We start from the raw sequence: 18268 nt of genomic DNA, 5'->3' as shown, positions 1-18268 counted from the left end.
GCTTGTAGAAATATGATGATTTCTTGTGATAGAATAGATGTGGTAACCACATTTTGTGGAAAAGTTGAAGAAATTCTTCCCAGATTACACCCATCAGCTAAAAAGTGGTCCAAACTGCTCTAGATTTCCCTGTATAGTTTTGAACTAGGAATCATTTCTCCATACTGGTAATCCATACCTTTACATCTTCCCCAAATTTTTTGCCATGAAACATGGGTGGGGTGACTTTCTTGAGATCTTTGCTCAAGTTGACCACAATCTGCACCTTTTTAGTATTAATTGCAATAATTTAGTAGTCGGCTTCTGCCTTTTTCTCTTCCTCTAACCTCCCAAGTTCCTCAGCCAACTGATTATCCTCATGCTTCTTCCTTTGTTCCTCCTCCTTCTTGTGTAGGACCTCTAAGCATAGATCTTCATCGCACTTCCTTGCCCCCTCTTCAGAGTGTCTACCTTGAGCCTCATGCTCTAAGGTATCCATCCTTTGGCCTTGTTTCTATAATAAAGCCCCATGTTGGGTCAATGGTGCAAATATCTTATCCAACCTCTCATTAGGTTCATCAGCTCATGTACCATTACTAGTTCCACCTCTACAGTTAGCTCTTGTGGCCATGGTGATAACTCAAAAATTTGAGCTAGTCACATTGGCACATGTTAGCATAGTATCCTAAGGGCCTAGGGTTTAAACACTGCTCTGATACCATATGTAAGAACCATGTCCTAGAAAAAAATGCCACATCAAACAAAATGCTAAGAAAGTGTAATTAAACAAATAAAAACTGAGTTGAAAAGTCAATAGCTATTCGTTATCCAATAATCAAGATTTAACAATTTAGTTTGCCAAACTAAATATAATACAATATAATGAATAAGATGTTGGTCTACACATCAAAGATCCATCATATGGTCATCATAAGCATGATCAATATTACATCATGATCTCTATAAATACATTATATATTTTAAATAATTACACCATAATGTTCATCTTTAAGATGAATGTACAATCAACAAATAGACCTCATAAAACCTTGTCATGTGTCCTTCTATGTGACCCAGTCTCCAAAGACATCGAACATTGTCCATCTACTATCTGAGATGAGATTGTGTAGCCTAAACACTTTTACCATGCCAACCATAAAGCGTTTACTTTCCTGAGATTCTTCTTGACATAAATAATGCCCCAACCCTAGCATGAGAAGTCTAGCTTTCTAGAACAAGATGGATTCGATGCAATCATGAAACATACTACATCCACACATGTGCCTAGTAACCTAATCACAAAATGTTGCAGGGAAAAGAAAATAACACTACACATCTACTCATACATAGTGAAAAGAAATACTGAAACATATCTACCCATATGTAAGATTTTAAGCATATCTACTCATATATTAGATAAAAGCACACACATATGCATTACATTAAAACAACATAATATCCAAATAGATAAATGGCTTGGCCAAGCACTTAATTTTCTAGAATTATTGAAAGGAGAGTCAAAACATAATGATTCATGCTTATCAGAATCTGATGGGTTGAGAGAAGCAAAGATAAAATGCATCCATCCCTACCTGATCTAATTTAGGATCTACAAGTTTTATATTTTAATCCCAACAATCAGATATACTTTCTCAACCCAAGTAGTAAATGCGTGGCTATGTATTTTAAACTGTTGAAATTACAAGAATATTTATGCTTAAAACACTTAATCAAATAATGTTTTTAATGCATATAAAAGAGAACAATAATAGATGAGAGAATAAGAAAGAGAATAAAGAAACACAAACAATTTGATATAGAGTTTGTCTAGGTAGGACTACATCTCCAGGTCCGCTTCTCAATTGGGAGGCCACTCTATTAAATCTACCAAGCAAAATTGCTTTCTTACAAATTCCAAGCTCCAAAGCTTCACAATCTCGTTCTTCTTTTACAATTTTTGGTGTAGAATAACACCTTGTAAAATCTCTCACAACAATTTTTTTTTCTCCCAAAGACTAATTTCCCACAAGAAGTTCTTCTCCCAAGTCTAATTGTCCATCTCTTCTAAATTCCCCTCATTTTATACATAAAATTTCCCTTATTTGGTATAAAACCAAATAACAAAATTTACAACCATATCCCCATTTTAAAATAACAAGTAACCTCATTTTTGGCTTTTATAATTATAAGCCTTACAAAAAAAATGATAATAAAGCTAACACCTCCATAATTATAGGGAACATAATGACAAAATATTTTAAGAGGGAGTTTGTATAAAACAACTTCCCATGCAAATTCTAAATTATATTTGGAGTTGTTTTCCCAATATAATTTTAAATTCCTCCAAAATTCTAATGACATAATGATGACATCATCAATACTATTTTTTTTCTTCTGAACTTTGAATGATGATAAGTTTCACATACATACTCTTATTTTGACGAAACGAAGGCCATTGGAAAGCTCTTGATGAGCTCTTTAATTTGACACCCATTGTTGAACACTTTTAGGATAGTCAAATTTCACCCCTAGTTCACCAATTTGAGTCAAACTTTGACAAAGCATATCTTGAGCAAACGGGCTCCTTTTTCACCCATTCAAGTTGCGCCGGGTTTAATTTTCCAAGTTCTTCACAATGATGTCATTTTTGAGAGATTTTGAGACTATGAAATTTTTAGCCTTTCTAGATCCACTTGGATCACTACCCACCATTATGCCACATTACCCACATCCATAAGGTAGCTAAACATCAACACACAAGACAACAAAAAGGTACTCAAATCACATCCCGGTTTAATGAATGTGCCCCACTTTGATAAAATACCATCTAATTTTAGCTTTTTACACAATACAATGAATATACCATATTGAACATGTTACTAACTTTTAGAAAATATACTAGGTTCAAAATAGCCAACTTAATGAACATAGGTTTTTTTTTGCACAAAAAGGTTTACTATTGTTTTTGATAATGATCAAAGACCATGTCGTAAAACATTTCATGGAAGTTTGATTGTGTATGAATTTTGCATTCCTACTATGATAAACAACATACTTTGTTATGAGTTTAGACCTTTATCATATAGGCAAGAGCAGCTACACATCATCTTATTTATCCCAACATCAAACCAAATGCTACAACATTTCAAAGGTAGTAATTATAAATAGTTAGTTTAAGAAAGGGATTTGTCTATACTCAACATACATTATGGAATGAATATTAACAACATATAACTTGGTTCAACAATTTGCATTAATACAATCACACATTGAATATGAAAGGTCAATATGTTTAATGATTCAATGGAAGCACATATCTAGTATAGCAACCAACATTAACTAGAAATACAAAGTTTACATCTTCAGCAATACTATTCCAACAATATCAATACGGGATTACATCTACAACCCTCATAGCTATTAGTGAATGAATATTCATCTTAAATTTAATATTATTATCTCATTTTGGCAATTTGATTCTTTGAAACTATTAACCTATTACAACTTCTAGAAAAAATCCTTCGCAAATGTTCAAGTAATAAAGACAGGACAATGGTAACTACATTACTAATTTTAACATGGGAATTATATAGTCAAAGAAAAGCACATTTCTAGTGCAAAACTCAATTCCCTAAAATAGTGTGTCTTATCAAAGGAGGAAACAATGATCAAGGACAGTGTCTTAGAAGGAAAATAATTCACCATCATAAGTAAAGACTATGGATTTAAGACAGTGTATCTCCTATTCCTCTACCATAGTCCAGACTCAACATTGGGCAATCATTTATGTAGTTTACTGCCAACCACTATTATCATTTGGTGTTAATACTACTATGCCCAATGCTTTATTTCTATCATGATCAGGTAGATGGTTGCGGTGTTGGTTTCAAGATGTGGCTAATCAATATTTAGTAAGATGTATTTCCATATTCCACTAACCTACACAGTCTAATAAGAAAAGAAGTTGGGTCAAAATTTGATAAATATATACAAATTTGTTGGAAATATAAATAGGAAAGTAATTTCCGGGAGGGGTGAATCAATACTTAAATATTTTACCATAGAAACATGTCACCATTCATCCATCTCATAACTTATCACATAAACTAAAATATCTAACCATGTATCACATCCATAGCATAATGTAAATCAACACATAACACAAAAGATTTTGGTTACCTAGAAACCCTCCAAGGTGAAGGTAAGACTAGGGTGGGGATGACACCCACAAATCTTCACTACTACAGCAATAAAGTGTGGCCAATTATGGCTACAAATTTTTGATCATAATCTATGATCATACCCTGTGAAAGGTCTATCCTATTAAAGTCTTACAAGACTGTTAGGTCCCACCTTGATGAGAGGATTTAAACTTACAATTAAGTAAGCACTCTATTAAGATATTTAAAAAATTTTGTTAGGACTACTTTGTTAAGAGATTTACCCTATATCACATGTCAAAATGATTTAGTACACAATCCTTTAGTTAGCACACTTTTGCTAGATATTAGATCTCCTCTTTCTTGGTTAAACCTTGATCCTTCTTATCATATTTCTCTTTTCTCACCCTTCACTACTTGTCTTCTCAAATAGCTTTGTTCTTATCAACTAGTTCTACATCTTTGATCCTTCACTTAAGCATCTTCTCCATCATGAATGCCCTCTATCCTCTTTGGATTCCCTCTTCTTCACACATGATACTCCCCCTTAGGGTTTACCTCTTTAAATAGGCATTTGGAGATGATCTTAGGTCATAACCAACGGCTCTGATTGATTATTATTGTTACCTAATGCTTCCCTTTTTCTTATTGGTTGCTTTGGTTACCTTAGGATGCATGATATGACTTTGTTATTATCTCTCAATATTTTAAAATAAAGATTATGTTATCCATAAATGGTTTATATATGAGTTTGTGACATTACAAACTTGTATGTCCAAAATTGGTTATTGGGCATCAATAAACTTCTGTTGCTTGGCCTTAACTATGCTCTCTATTGTCTCTCAGCCTTTGAATGGCTTGGCACATATTGTTTCTCAGATCCTAAATGACTCAGCCTTCACTATTTTCTTGACACCTGAATGACTCAACATTCACTATTTGCTTGGCCTAAGTAGTAGCTCAATCATAGTGATGACCAACTAACTCTACTAGATAATGACTAAGTGTTTTGTCACTAGCTTTGTCAAAACCTCTCTTTGACATGAGTGGTAAAAATACGTTGTGATGGCATATGTTATTTTTTAGCACACATAATTCAAGCAATCTATAATATCTACTCGATTTATAGAAAATTTCAAAAAAATTTAAAAATGTTTTCTCATTACCTTTCTACTCCCCCTGAGTAAATGCTTCATTTTGGTTTTGTAACTCCCCTTAAGTAGATATATCAAAGTCATTCTTCTTCAAAAATATATTGCCCCTTCCTTTGTATACTATTTGACTTTACACAAAATCCCCCTTTTTTGACACTTATGTCATTGAGGTTTGCACACTTAAAGTGTGTTTATCCAAAAATGTTTGGTGTACTTGTAAAATGATTCCTAATGAAGAATCCCAATTATCTCTAGCAACATCCTAAGATTTAATCTAAATTTCCATGTTGGATGCCATGTCCACTAGGTCTTCTTCTATTGAAAGATAGGAATCTTTCTTTAACAGTGTTTCAAGAAATGTGAGCTCTCATTGTAAAACTTCCATGTGAGTGGTCAACATGGACTAAATGCTGATCAAAGTTGATTGAATTTTTGAATTCTTAGCTTGCAACTTGACAAGTCTTTCTTGTGTAATAAGTAATCTCTAAAAATGTAATTGACTGCTGCTAGGAGATGTTTTCAATGCAGCTCTAGTAGACTATAGATCTCCTTGCAACCTATCAAAATTTTATTGAGTTTCTTGAGTAAAGAAATCAACATTACACAATTTAGGATACAAAGAATATATATTTTCCAAATTTTTCTTCACACTCTCCATATTTGTTGACAAGTCAACTTGTCTAAGTGCTATGGTACTAGAGATTTTTTCCAAGACCTTAGTGTGAAACTTCCTTCTAGACCATTCCAATAACTTTATATTAGTCTCCATTCCTTCATCTTTTATCCTATCAACTATATGTACAAGCTATTCAATGATAGTTTTATTGGTTAATGAGTCTAAAATATCTTTAATATCATGTAAAACCTATTTCTATTTATGCTCTCTCTTGAAATTTCCTTTCCTTGACTTTTGTTGTAGAGCCTCTTGAAGAACTTCCATCTCTTCAAGTGTTATTGTTGTAGGATTGAATTGTGGCAAAACAATCACTTCATACAAACTAACATCCTCAAGTGATGTAGTGTCATAACTCTTGGGTATGCTGGTACTTGGTACTGATATTTGCAATGGAGTTTCTTGAGTACTTGGTCTTTGAGGAGTCTAGCTATTGATTGATAATGTAGTAACTGGCAATGTAACCAGTGTTTGTATGACCACCTGATCCTTTGTTTTAATAGTCTTCTTATGCTCTTCTACTTGTTCATCCTCCTTATGATTTTTAATAGATTTAGGTGAGGTGGGTGTAAGACTATCTTCCTTACCCTTATTTTCCACAATTTCCTCTTTTTCAATAACCATTACTATTGGTATACCTGAGCTTTATAGAGTATGTAGTGATGTGTCTAGTGTATCTATCTATTTCTCATTCATCTCAATGTCAAATTTTGGCATTGAATATGGCTCATTAACATCCTTAACAAGCTCATCTTTCTTCTCCATAACTTCATCCTAACATGTTGATTTCTCATGTGACTCTTTCTCCTTGACTTCTGCAACATGTGGTGGCACAGTGGATGTATCTTGTTCTTTTTTCTTAGTGGGTGATTTCTTAGCCTTAGGAGATTTATCAACCCTTATCAAGGTAGGATTTTCACATGGAATAGGTGCATTAGTATATTCTTGTGCCAATTTCTTGATGTCATCATCACCGAGAGGATTAACATTCTGTGTAGTGTTATTAGTGATGTCTTCAATAGTTATAAAGTCCTATTTACTCTCTTTTTCTTCCTATGGAAAACTGATGTCTGGTACATTAACATATATTTCATCTTGTGTGCCTTCCCTTTTTGTTTCTCCCTTCTCTTCTACTACTTTTGTGGTCAACCCATAGATTGATTTCCAAATTAATGTACTTTGGGTTACCACCTCTTCAACTTGATTCCTTCAAATTTGAAAAGACCTATATTTTGGAGTGAATCTCCCTTGATACTTTTCTATGGCTTTTGTGATCACCTTCTTATCTAGATTAGGCATAACTTGTGCTAAAGTAGACTCCCTTATCTTCCTTTCAATCATCAGGCTGAATTTCCATTTTTTCTCTACTCATTGATACAATCTTTTAGGTATTGAATTGACAATTTCTAATGGAGTAGTTTTGAATGTAGCCATCATATCATATATAGTTTCTTCAATGTTATTTTCATCTCCATTATCTAACTTAACAAAATCAGCATGTTGAAATTGTAACAGATCTGCATTATTCTTTACATTGTCACAAAGATTATCTATATTAGATGAGGGATTATGACTTACCACTTTGAATTGACTCATGTCATCTGATTCTATCTTCTCTTCATCTAATTCATCTAGGAGCTTAAAAATCCTCTTTGGTCTCTTTGCATGCTTTCTCAACTCTATAGTTCCATTCTTGTTCTTGCCTTTTGATTGTGATTCCTTGGCTACTGTAGTGGTTGCCCGAGTGCTTGACCTTGTTAAAGGTGCATCAAACTTCTATTCATCTTTCTTTGGTGTCTTCTTGGGATTTAGAATTTTCTTTTGTCCTTTTCTTTTCTTTCTTATTTCCTTTTCTTCTTCCTCAAATCAGTAGTATGGTCTTCTCCTAGCCCTTGAGTTAATTGTAGAGGTCCTTGACCTTCTTCCTTTTCTTCTTCACCAAATTCCTCTTCTAGTTTCTTCATCATTTTGTTTTTTTCCTATCTATGGTAGCAAATTGAAAGTTGATAGTTATCCTTGTATTTTCTTCTTCATAAATACTAAATCCTATAGCATTCTTATCTATATCCTCTTCTATTAATGCAGTGACGGTTGTTGATGCTTCATCTAAATTCACCTCATAAGGTAGAGGTCTCAGCCATCTCAACCTAGGAATAGTTTCCTTTACATAAGTGTAGTCTACATCTAATAGTAACTAAACATCATTGTAATGTTGCTCCACTAGAGATACATGCATTCTTGATATTTTCTTCATTAACTTCTTGAAGTCTTCAAAATAACTGATCATACTGAGTCAAAGTTTTCTCCCAATTGATCAATGAAATCCCCTATTTGTTGGGTAATAGACTTACTGGTCTTCCATACAACTTTACCAAATGTTGGAAATATGTTTTTCATATAGAAGAATATACACACAAGAAGTGAACCAAACTTACATGAGGAACTCTTGGCTTTCTCGATTGCTCTAAGGTTTTTTGATAGCTCTTGTAGTTGTAGCTTGACAAGGTTGTAATTATGATCCCTATTTACAATCTTGTAGCCGAGGTTTATTGCAATACATGGCACACTATTAAGTTGACTAGACTGATAAAACTTATGTGCAATCACATGTATTGCAAATGGAATAGTGGGGTCTATAATTGTGCCTATGTACATTACCCTCTTGTTCCAAGTATCTCCCATAGCCTTTTCAATTGCTTCCTTGGTGTCACACCTCATGCACTTAGATTTGATTAGGGTAGGATACCCTATTACCCTATGTATAATTCACTTTGTAATTTTGATAGGACCATTCTCCAACAACTAGTTATCATGAATTTGACTCAGAATTATCTTAATCTATTCCATCTTTAAAACCTATGAAAAATCTAGTGCATTGGTTAACCCTTTCCACTTAACAATTTTATTCTCCTCCTTCAAAATTCCATTTTCACTTAGTTTCTAGTATGATTCCCTAACTTCAGAGTCTCCAATCTCTCTATCCTTACACATATAACAACATCTCTCATCATGTATCATTAAAACCTTTGATGGAATCATTGAAAATGCACCTGACAAGTATCCCTTGTAAGCTATCTCAGGTTTTGCGCAAAACTTTGGTGGTTCACATGCATCATTACTGATCAATTATACATTTACAACTTCTTTCCCTTCCTTCTTTGTTGTAAGTAAAGAACTTTTTGCCATTGTAATTTTCTAGGTTTTGAAGATCACAAAAACAAAGTAACTCAAGACAATTTTAAATGCCTCAAGATTTAATGAAAATATCGACTAGCAGTTAAATTGCCTTTGCAATCACTTGAATCTCTTTGCATAAGTCTTCTAGTTTTTTTGGATATGTCAGAAGGCATCATGCACCCAAGAAAATCATTGGAGATCAGTTAGTTGGTACAATGAAAAGGAAAAAATTAAAAGGTACATGTTTGCTTAAACTAAATTTGAACCTAGATCTATAAAAGATGCATTAGAGAATGAAAGTTGGATTGAAGCAATGAATGAAGAAATTGACTAGGTTTAAAGGAATAAGACTTGGACTTTTATTCCTAGACCCAAGGATAAGAATGTAATTGGCACAAAATGGGTATTTAGAAATAATTTGAATGAGAATAGAGAAGTTTCAAGAAACAAGGCAAGGCTAGTTTGCAAGGGCTATGCTCAAGAAGGTATTGACCATGGAGAAAAATTTTCTCCTATTGCTAGACTTGAAGGTGTTAGAACACTCCTTTCATATGCACAACACAAAGGATTCAAAGTGTATCAGATGGATGTGAAATTAACATTCCTAAATAGAATCTTAGAAGAGGAAGTCTACATTGAGCAACCAGAAGGTTTCGTTGATCCTAGCAAAAGGGACATGGTTTTTAGACTACAGAATGCTTTGTATGGTCTCAAAGAAGCCCCTAGATCCTGGTATGAAAGACTGGACAAGTATCTCATAAATATTAGTTTTCAAAGAACTAATGACAATAACAACCTATACATCAAAGAAGGACTAGATAAGAACATTGTGTTGGCAGAAATCTTTGTGGATGATACATTGTTTACTAGAAATGATGATTTGTGCAAATATTTTTTTTGAGGAAATGAGTAAGGAATTTGAGATGTCAATCTTTGGAGAGAACAATTTATTTTTTGGCTTGTAGATTAAATAGAAGAAGGATGGTATCTATATTACTCAATCAAAATACACCAAGGAGATACTAAAGAAGTTTGGAATGGAGGATTCTAGACTAGTCGGGACACCTATGTCTACTAGACATAAGCTTTCTAAAGGTGATGATTCAAAAGAGGTAGATCATACTACATACAATAAATGATTGTATATGGTGCATACAAGACCTGATATAGCATTAGAAATTGGAATGGTGGCAAAATTCTCTGCTAATCTAAAAGAAAATCATATGATGGCAATCAAAAGAATCATTAGGTAAGGTACTGAAGATTATGGTTTGTGGTATAAGAAAGGAGGCAACTTTGAATTGAAAGCATTCACTAATGCTGATTGGACAAGAAGCATTGATGATAGAAAGAGCACTAATGGTGGAGCATTCTTGCCTAGAAAGAGGCTAGTATCTTGGACAAACAAGAAGCATAGTCAACAATAGAAGTAGAATATGTTGTTGTAGCAGTCAATTGTTAAAATATTATTCGGTTCACTATTGACAGGTAGGAAGGAAAAAATCAAGGATCTAGTTGTTGTTTTTTTGTGATAACACCAATGCAATTAACATTTTCAAAATCTTGTGATACATACCAAAACCAAGCACATTGCAATTAAGTATCATTTCTTAAGAGAATTGGTACAAGATAAGGAGGTAAGATTGGAATATGTAAATACAAAATAACATATTATAGACATATTCACCAAACCATTACCCAAGGATGCATTCTTGTATCCAATAGGTAAGCTAGGGTTCATTCCCCTATCTGAAGCTCACTAATCAAATTTTAGTGATGCATCAACCAAGCATGTTGAAGATCAGTCAAGTTGATTTAGTATTATAAAGGGCAGATTTCATATGAACCAGTACATCAGGTATAGAGGAGGTTCATTGAATGCTATCTTTAGCATGAGATGTCAAAGAGAGAGAGTTTTGTCATACATCAAAGAAATTTTATGTCTAATAGGGAGAGTTTGTTGTCATATATCATAGATATTCTTTATATATATATCAAAGATGTCAAAGAGGGAGAATGAACTTGAGAAGAGCTTGATATTGCAATCATTGCACTCATAGATTGATGACAAAGGGAGTTCTCATGGATGAGAATCAAAATGAAACTAAGGATATTATCCTTGCTTTTATTTTTCTCTAAAAATTTCATTATGTTATGAGATGTGTTTCCATCAATGCCAAAGAGGGAGATTGTTAAAAATAATTGTTCAATGTATATTGTCTTTGATGTTACACAAAATGCTAAGTCTTTATCATTCAGTGTCTGTCAAGCTCACTTGGGTGATGAAGATAGTTTCCACTAAACCATTACGCAAGTATGAATTCTTGTATCTAAGAGGTAAGCTAGGGGTCATTCCTCTATCTGAAGGCCACTAATCATATTTTAGTGATGCATCAACCAAGCATGTTGAAGATCAGTCCAGTTGATGCAACATTGTAAAGGGCAAATTACATATGAATCAGTCCATTAGGTAAATGGAAATTCATTGAATGCTATCTTTGGCATGAGATGTCAAAGAGGGAGAGTTCTATCATACATCAGAGAAATTTTATGTCTTTTTGTTGTCATATATCAGATATATATAGAGATGTCAAAGAGGGAGAGTTTGATATTGTAGTCATTGCAATCAAAGATTGATGACAGAGGGAGTTCACACTAATAGAGGGAGTTCTCATGGATGAGAATTAGAATGAAACTAAGGATATTATCCTTACTTTTACTTTTCTATAAAAATTTCATTGTATTATGGCATGTTGTGCTGCCATCAATGCCAAAGAGGGAGATTATTGAAAGTAATTGTTCAATTGTAAATTGTCTTTGATGTTACACAAAATGTCAAGTCTTTACCAGTCAGTGTCTACCAAGCTCATTTAGATGATGAAGATAGTTTCTAGTGTCTGCCAAGCATTCCAAAGATAATCAAGTTTGAAGACAGTATCTATCGAGTTCACTCGAGCACCAAAGGAAGTTTGTAGGAAGATAGTGTCTGTCGAGTTCACTCAGGCACCAAAAAGAATTTGGCACAGAAGAAATGTTAACTAAGCTCACTTGGTTACCAAAGGAATTCAGTTCAAGATGCAGTGTTAACCAAGTTCGTGCAGTTAAAAAAGGAAGTCTAAAGAAAGTAATTTCTGAGTTAGTATTGACTGAGCTAAGTCAGCTAACGAAGAATTTTCTTGAATTGACATATTTAGTTTGATGAAATTATTTATTTAGTCTAGCCAAATTAAGAGATGAATATTGAATATTTGTAAGTGTGTTCAAGCTGACTTGACTAGACAAAAGATATAAGTATAAGGTCAGCTTGTGGGATTGAAAGAGAGAAGCATGGGATTAAAAAGATAAACCAAAGAAGAAAATTGGAAGGATAACAAAGTAGCCTGAGTTGGCCAAAATGAAAAGTTTTATCTGATCAAGAAGGATCAAGTATTCAAGCCAGAATAAAGATCTAAAATTATTGATATAGTTGCATCAAAAATTAAGTTGTATCATTATTACTCTCTAATAATTGTAGCAGTGTATCAAATCTCTTAACAGAGTTAGCTTAATAGCTAGTTGCCAAATCCTCTAACAAGGTGACATTTCTAGATTGAAGTGTCTAAAGACCTCTAATGAGGCCACTCTTAATAGGGTGATTAAATAATTTAATATGGTCACACCTAACAATGTGTTTTTTAACCTTTAACATGGTTGGCTCCTAATAGGGCTCACTTTAGAAGAGTGAAAAATAGTAACTAGTTGCGATTGGTGGTTTTTCCCAAATTGGGTTTCCATGATAAATCATGGTGTCATATGTATTCATGTTATTTTATTTTTATTTTTGCAACTAAGTTAAGTGTGGTTAATAACAATAAACATCTTAAGAAGCATTTATTTTAGTAACTGTTGAGGAATAGAGATTCTTAGTGTTTGCCAAGTGATTAAGTGCTAACCAAGTTACAGCAGTATTTTCAGTTTCAACAGAGTTTGATTTTGATTTGTATTGACATCTAAGGGATCTAGGATTTATTTTTGTGGTAACTAATTCACCCTTCCCCTCTTAGTTACTCCTCTTATATTTCTAACACATATATATACATATACATATGTATGTATGTATATATATGTATGCATGTATGTATGTATGTATGTACATACATACATACATATACAGAGATTACAAGGGCACAACAATGAGATGCATAGATCATAAGGGCACAAAAATGAAATATAGAGATGCAGAGATACATATATACATACATACATATATAGATACATACATACATACATCTACATATGCAATTTTATCACCTTGGAATACTATATTTGATTTTTACTCAATCACCAAGAGATAATATAATCTATAAGTATAGAATTCTGCATACTTAGTTTGGTATGAATAGTTTCGATTGAATTCATCTAAGGAGAGTGACTCTACTCATGATGATAATGGCTCCATGTATTGGTTCTTTAGAGGAGAGAGACTTACAGAAGATTAAATGTTGTTTATGGATATGGGATGATTCATTTGTGATGCCAATATATCCTCCATATTAAATTTCTATATCATCAAAATTCTAGATACAAATCACTAGACTTGGTCTTCTGAAATGGTATGGGCCACTTGGAATTGTCAAACTTGAACCATTGAACTATACATTCAGATTGATGAACCAACACTTTGAACCACCAGTTTCATGTTCAGAACCTTTGGCCTTTGAAATGTGAACTTGGATTTTGATTTGTGGTGGATGGACTATTATGAACCAAAATACACCTAAATGTTCTTGGAGACATCTAAAAGCATCTGCACAAATTGATCTGAACCATTCAATTTAAATTATAGAATCTTTGAATCTTAGTACTCTGATCCAAGCTAAGAGCCTTCTAAACATTGAAACCACTAAACTACCAAGGACACTGAACTTATTGAACATATGAATCTCCTTAAACCAATGGAACCATTTTGAAATAGGTTCAAAACCCTAGAGGGACTAAGATATAAACCTCAAACAAGGGTTGTGTGCTATGGTGGGGTAGGAGGAAGATGGTTGTGTGAATGGTTGATCAAACAAGTTGATGAAAATTAGGGTGTCAGTTGTAAGTAGTTTCATTAATTTGATAAGGGAATCAACTTTTAAAGAAGGATGATCAAAATTGACATGTCCATCCTTATGATAGATGTCTCTATCTTAGAATTGAAAATTACCTCAAATGACAAGTGAAAAATTATTAATTGTATGGAAAATCAGAAAAACAATTCACCTATAATATTTTTGAAGGACAATTTTTTTTAAAAATATATAGTTTGGCAGCAAAAGCCATGAATTATGTGGCTCCACATTGTGGCTATTCCACTATCCAGTAGTGGAATCTCTTTACATTAAATATCAAGATCTTGAAATTAAAAAGATAACTATCAGAGATCTAAATTTTTGTTTTAGTGATAACAAATATACAATCTAATTTTAAGAAAAATAATAGTCTTAAATGTATATGATTAAATAAAATAAACAAGAGTACTAGTTGTAGCTATATAATTCTAGTATTACTAATTATGTTAAAAAATATGTTCAATAAAACAAGTATGAAGTAACATAAATGGATAATTTTGCTGGAATATTCAAAATGGGAAGAGTACTTTTGAGAAGGGGGTGGGGGTGGGGGTGAATCAGAAGCAACCAGTTTTCATCCTTTTAAACCCTTATTAACAAATAATTGAAAGCAATGTACATGCATGTAAACATATGAGCAAACATAAAATGAAAGCATGCATCAACACTTAACACAAAGATTTGGTAACCTAGAAACCCTCGTGGAATAAGAAGGTAAAACTAGGGTGGGGATGACACCCACAAAAATTACTACAACAATAAATGTTCAACCACTTCTGATGGTCCGCCTTGTGAAAGGCCTGCCCTGTTAAAGGCTTTACACTGTGTCAATAGTGACCTGGTTAGAGGATTTACAAACACTTACATGAAGTTTCACCCTATTAAAGAATTTACAATAGTTGTTAAACCCACCTAATACATAGCATTTTCAATCACCTTCTCCAAAGGTTCTCCTACCTAGTTGTTAAGTTAACCTATTAACATAGGATTTCAACCTCTAATACAATTGTGAGAGAGTTTTAGAACATTTGACCTGATTGAATGCAATCTCAAATTTCTGGTTTTAGGTACTAGATCTGCTCTTCTTGTTCTAATCCTTGCTTGATCTTATCTTTGGATGTGTTCCTTGTCCCTTGTGCTGTTATTTTCTTCATTGGTTGATACCTTCTCCATTTTTCTGATTGGTTGCATGTAGATTGCATAGGGAATGTAAATGATTCATCCTTATCCTTTTTCTCCTTTGAAATCTCTCCAAGACGGCTCCAAAAATGGTTTACATCTTGGTTTGTGAAAGCACAAACTCTTATGCTGATCCTAAATTACTCGACACTCATTACATTACTGATGCTCGACATGAACTGATTCTTGGATTGCTCAGCATCTATTACTTTCCTAGTTTGCTGGGCACCTATTAAACACCATATTTCTCATCACATGTGTGTTTTGTATTGCTCGGTATCTAAACATTTCTAGATTACTCAGCACATGAACATTTCCTAGATCAATCGACACGTACTACATTTTGACTTGCTCAGCACCAACTATGGCTTGGCACCTATTGAAATCCTAGCTCAACATACATTGTGTACTTAGCATATATAGTGAAAATGGTTAAGTGTGTTAACACTCAATCGTCAAGACTATTGTTTTGACCAACAATCTCCCCCTTTGACTTGAGTGTCAAAAACACTTAACCAAGCATTTATGAACTTAACCTTATTGAGTACATTCTTTATTTTCTTGGTATTCATGCAAAATTTGAGAAATATTGTAAGTAACAATATACCTTGTGACTTCCCTGAGTTGATTATGCCTTGTCCAATCTTGAAACTAAAATTCAATGCTAATGTGCCTGATCCTCTCTGTCGATTGTCCTGTTTCTGCATTCTGAGCTTATATGCTATATCTAATCTGTGTGAAGTTCAAAATTTTGCATCTCCCCCTTTTCCTTATTACTTTGCTTCCCCTTTTTGGCTATTTACAAACTTTCCACTCAATTTTCAAAATGAAAGAATGTAATAAAAAATGATTCAAAATTTGGTATTCTCCCATAGTATCTACATATATACATATCTCCCCTTTACTTTATCTCCCCCTTTTTTAACATTGATGTCAAAGGGTTCTATGGAGTAATACCATGCTTAGCCAAAAATGTGCTATTTACCTCCAAGAGTATTTTCAGAGCTGCATCCCAATTTGCTAGTGCAATGTCTAATGACTTATGTCGGATGGCAATCTTTGCTGCTAGATGTGTAGGTCCATCTGAGGTAGAAATATTTGAATCTTTCTTGAGGACTATTTTTGCATACATTTGCTCCTTATGAAGTACCTTTAAGTGAGTGGTTATAGAGGACTGAATTTGCATCAACTTAGCTTTTGTATTAGCCTCCTCTATTGTTAATATAGCTAATTCTCTTTGTGTGTGAAGTGTTTGAGCAAAATGCTTCTCACTTTGAGATGGATTGGTAGGGAGTTGTATACTAGAAATATTTAGATTTCTTTCCAAGCTCAGTAGCCTCTGGCTAGTCTCTTGTGTGAAGTTGGAAAAATCACACAACTTGTTGTACATGGAGAATATATTCCCAAATACAATTTTTACTCTATCCAATTTCTTAGCCAGCTCAACTTGAGATAGTGCTATATCACCAGATATTTTCTCATTTACCTTTCCTTGGAACTTCCTTTCTAACCATTCCATTAATTTTTCATTTGTATCTGTAATACCCCAAAATTGGCTCATTACCATCTCAACCAATTCTGGTCTATTTCTGATCAATCTTAAAGTCCTATTCTAATAGGCAATTCTCATTCTGCTATTCGCTACTTGACTTAATTGTCAGATGCAGAAAACCTAAATCTACATTCATCATGCTTATTATTTAATTCCTATAGTATTTACTCATATTAGTCACATTAAACCTATTGATTAATATTTAGTTTAATTATTAAGTATTTATACTTTAATTAAATTAAATTTTATCCTAAGGCTAATGTACTATGGAATTAAATTTATTTAATTTAATAAATACGCCTATTTTAATTAATTAAATGTAGTTATTTAATTAAATGAGAAAGGTATTTCTAATTAATTAAAAGAAATTATTTAATTAAATGGAGTACTTACTTCTAAATAATTAAACAAAGTTATTTAATTAAATGGGAAGCCATTCCTAATTAATTAAATGAAGTTATTTAATTAAACAAAAGTGTCTCTAATTAATTAAAGATTATTTAATTAAATAGAAAAAAATAATTATGAGAGTATATCTCATTTTATTAAATTAAATATCTCAACAAAATCTCTTTTCAGTTCAAAAAGAGAAATTTCTAGTTCACTATTGATCAAAAATGAGTTAAATCAGTTAAGTCCTTTTTCTACTCAAATTAAAACAGTTAACTCCTTATTTTACTCAAATTAAGTCTGTTAACTCCCTTTAATTTGGGAATCTCCCTTTATGACTGAACCTCATCTTCAATCCTGACCGTTGATCTGAATCGATCTCAACCGTTGATGGATCCCAGGAGAGTCTATTTAAGAGACCCTCATCTCCTCATTTTGAAGGATGAATTTGGAGAATTTGCATCGAATTGCTGCTGAAATTCATGCTCACGTTTGCTTACATTTCTTGCATACATTCTCATTCTTAGTTTAATCTCATTTTAGTTTAATCATGCATATGCTTAATCTAGTTTGCTTTATTTGTTCTTAGATTACATTGCATCTTTCATTTTAGATTAATTTGCATTCTCGTTCTTAGCTTAATTTCATTGTCAAATCCTTTGTTCTTAGAGGGTCTGGTTGCCTGCACCTTGATTCTAAGGATATTAACAGGCAAAATCCCTTTAGATAGAAGGCAACAGGTTGCTTTGTAGGGAAAATTTTGGATGAAAAATCCAATGTTCATTCCGAGATGAATCCGCATGCAATGACCGTGTTGAAGTGTGTGTTAGCATAGGCCACATTTTCACATATACATTTCTGGCGCTAAACTGTGGGGCACGCAAATCAATTTTTCTAGCCTCTTTCTGTAT

Source organism: Cupressus sempervirens, chromosome 3 (assembly GCF_028749045.1).
Source record: "Cupressus sempervirens isolate cs-2001-9-10 chromosome 3, ASM2874904v1, whole genome shotgun sequence".
In the NCBI taxonomy this organism is placed as follows: Eukaryota; Viridiplantae; Streptophyta; class Pinopsida; order Cupressales; family Cupressaceae; genus Cupressus; species Cupressus sempervirens.
The sequence above is the reverse complement of the archived record's forward strand: the minus strand, read 5'-3'. Positions refer to the sequence as shown.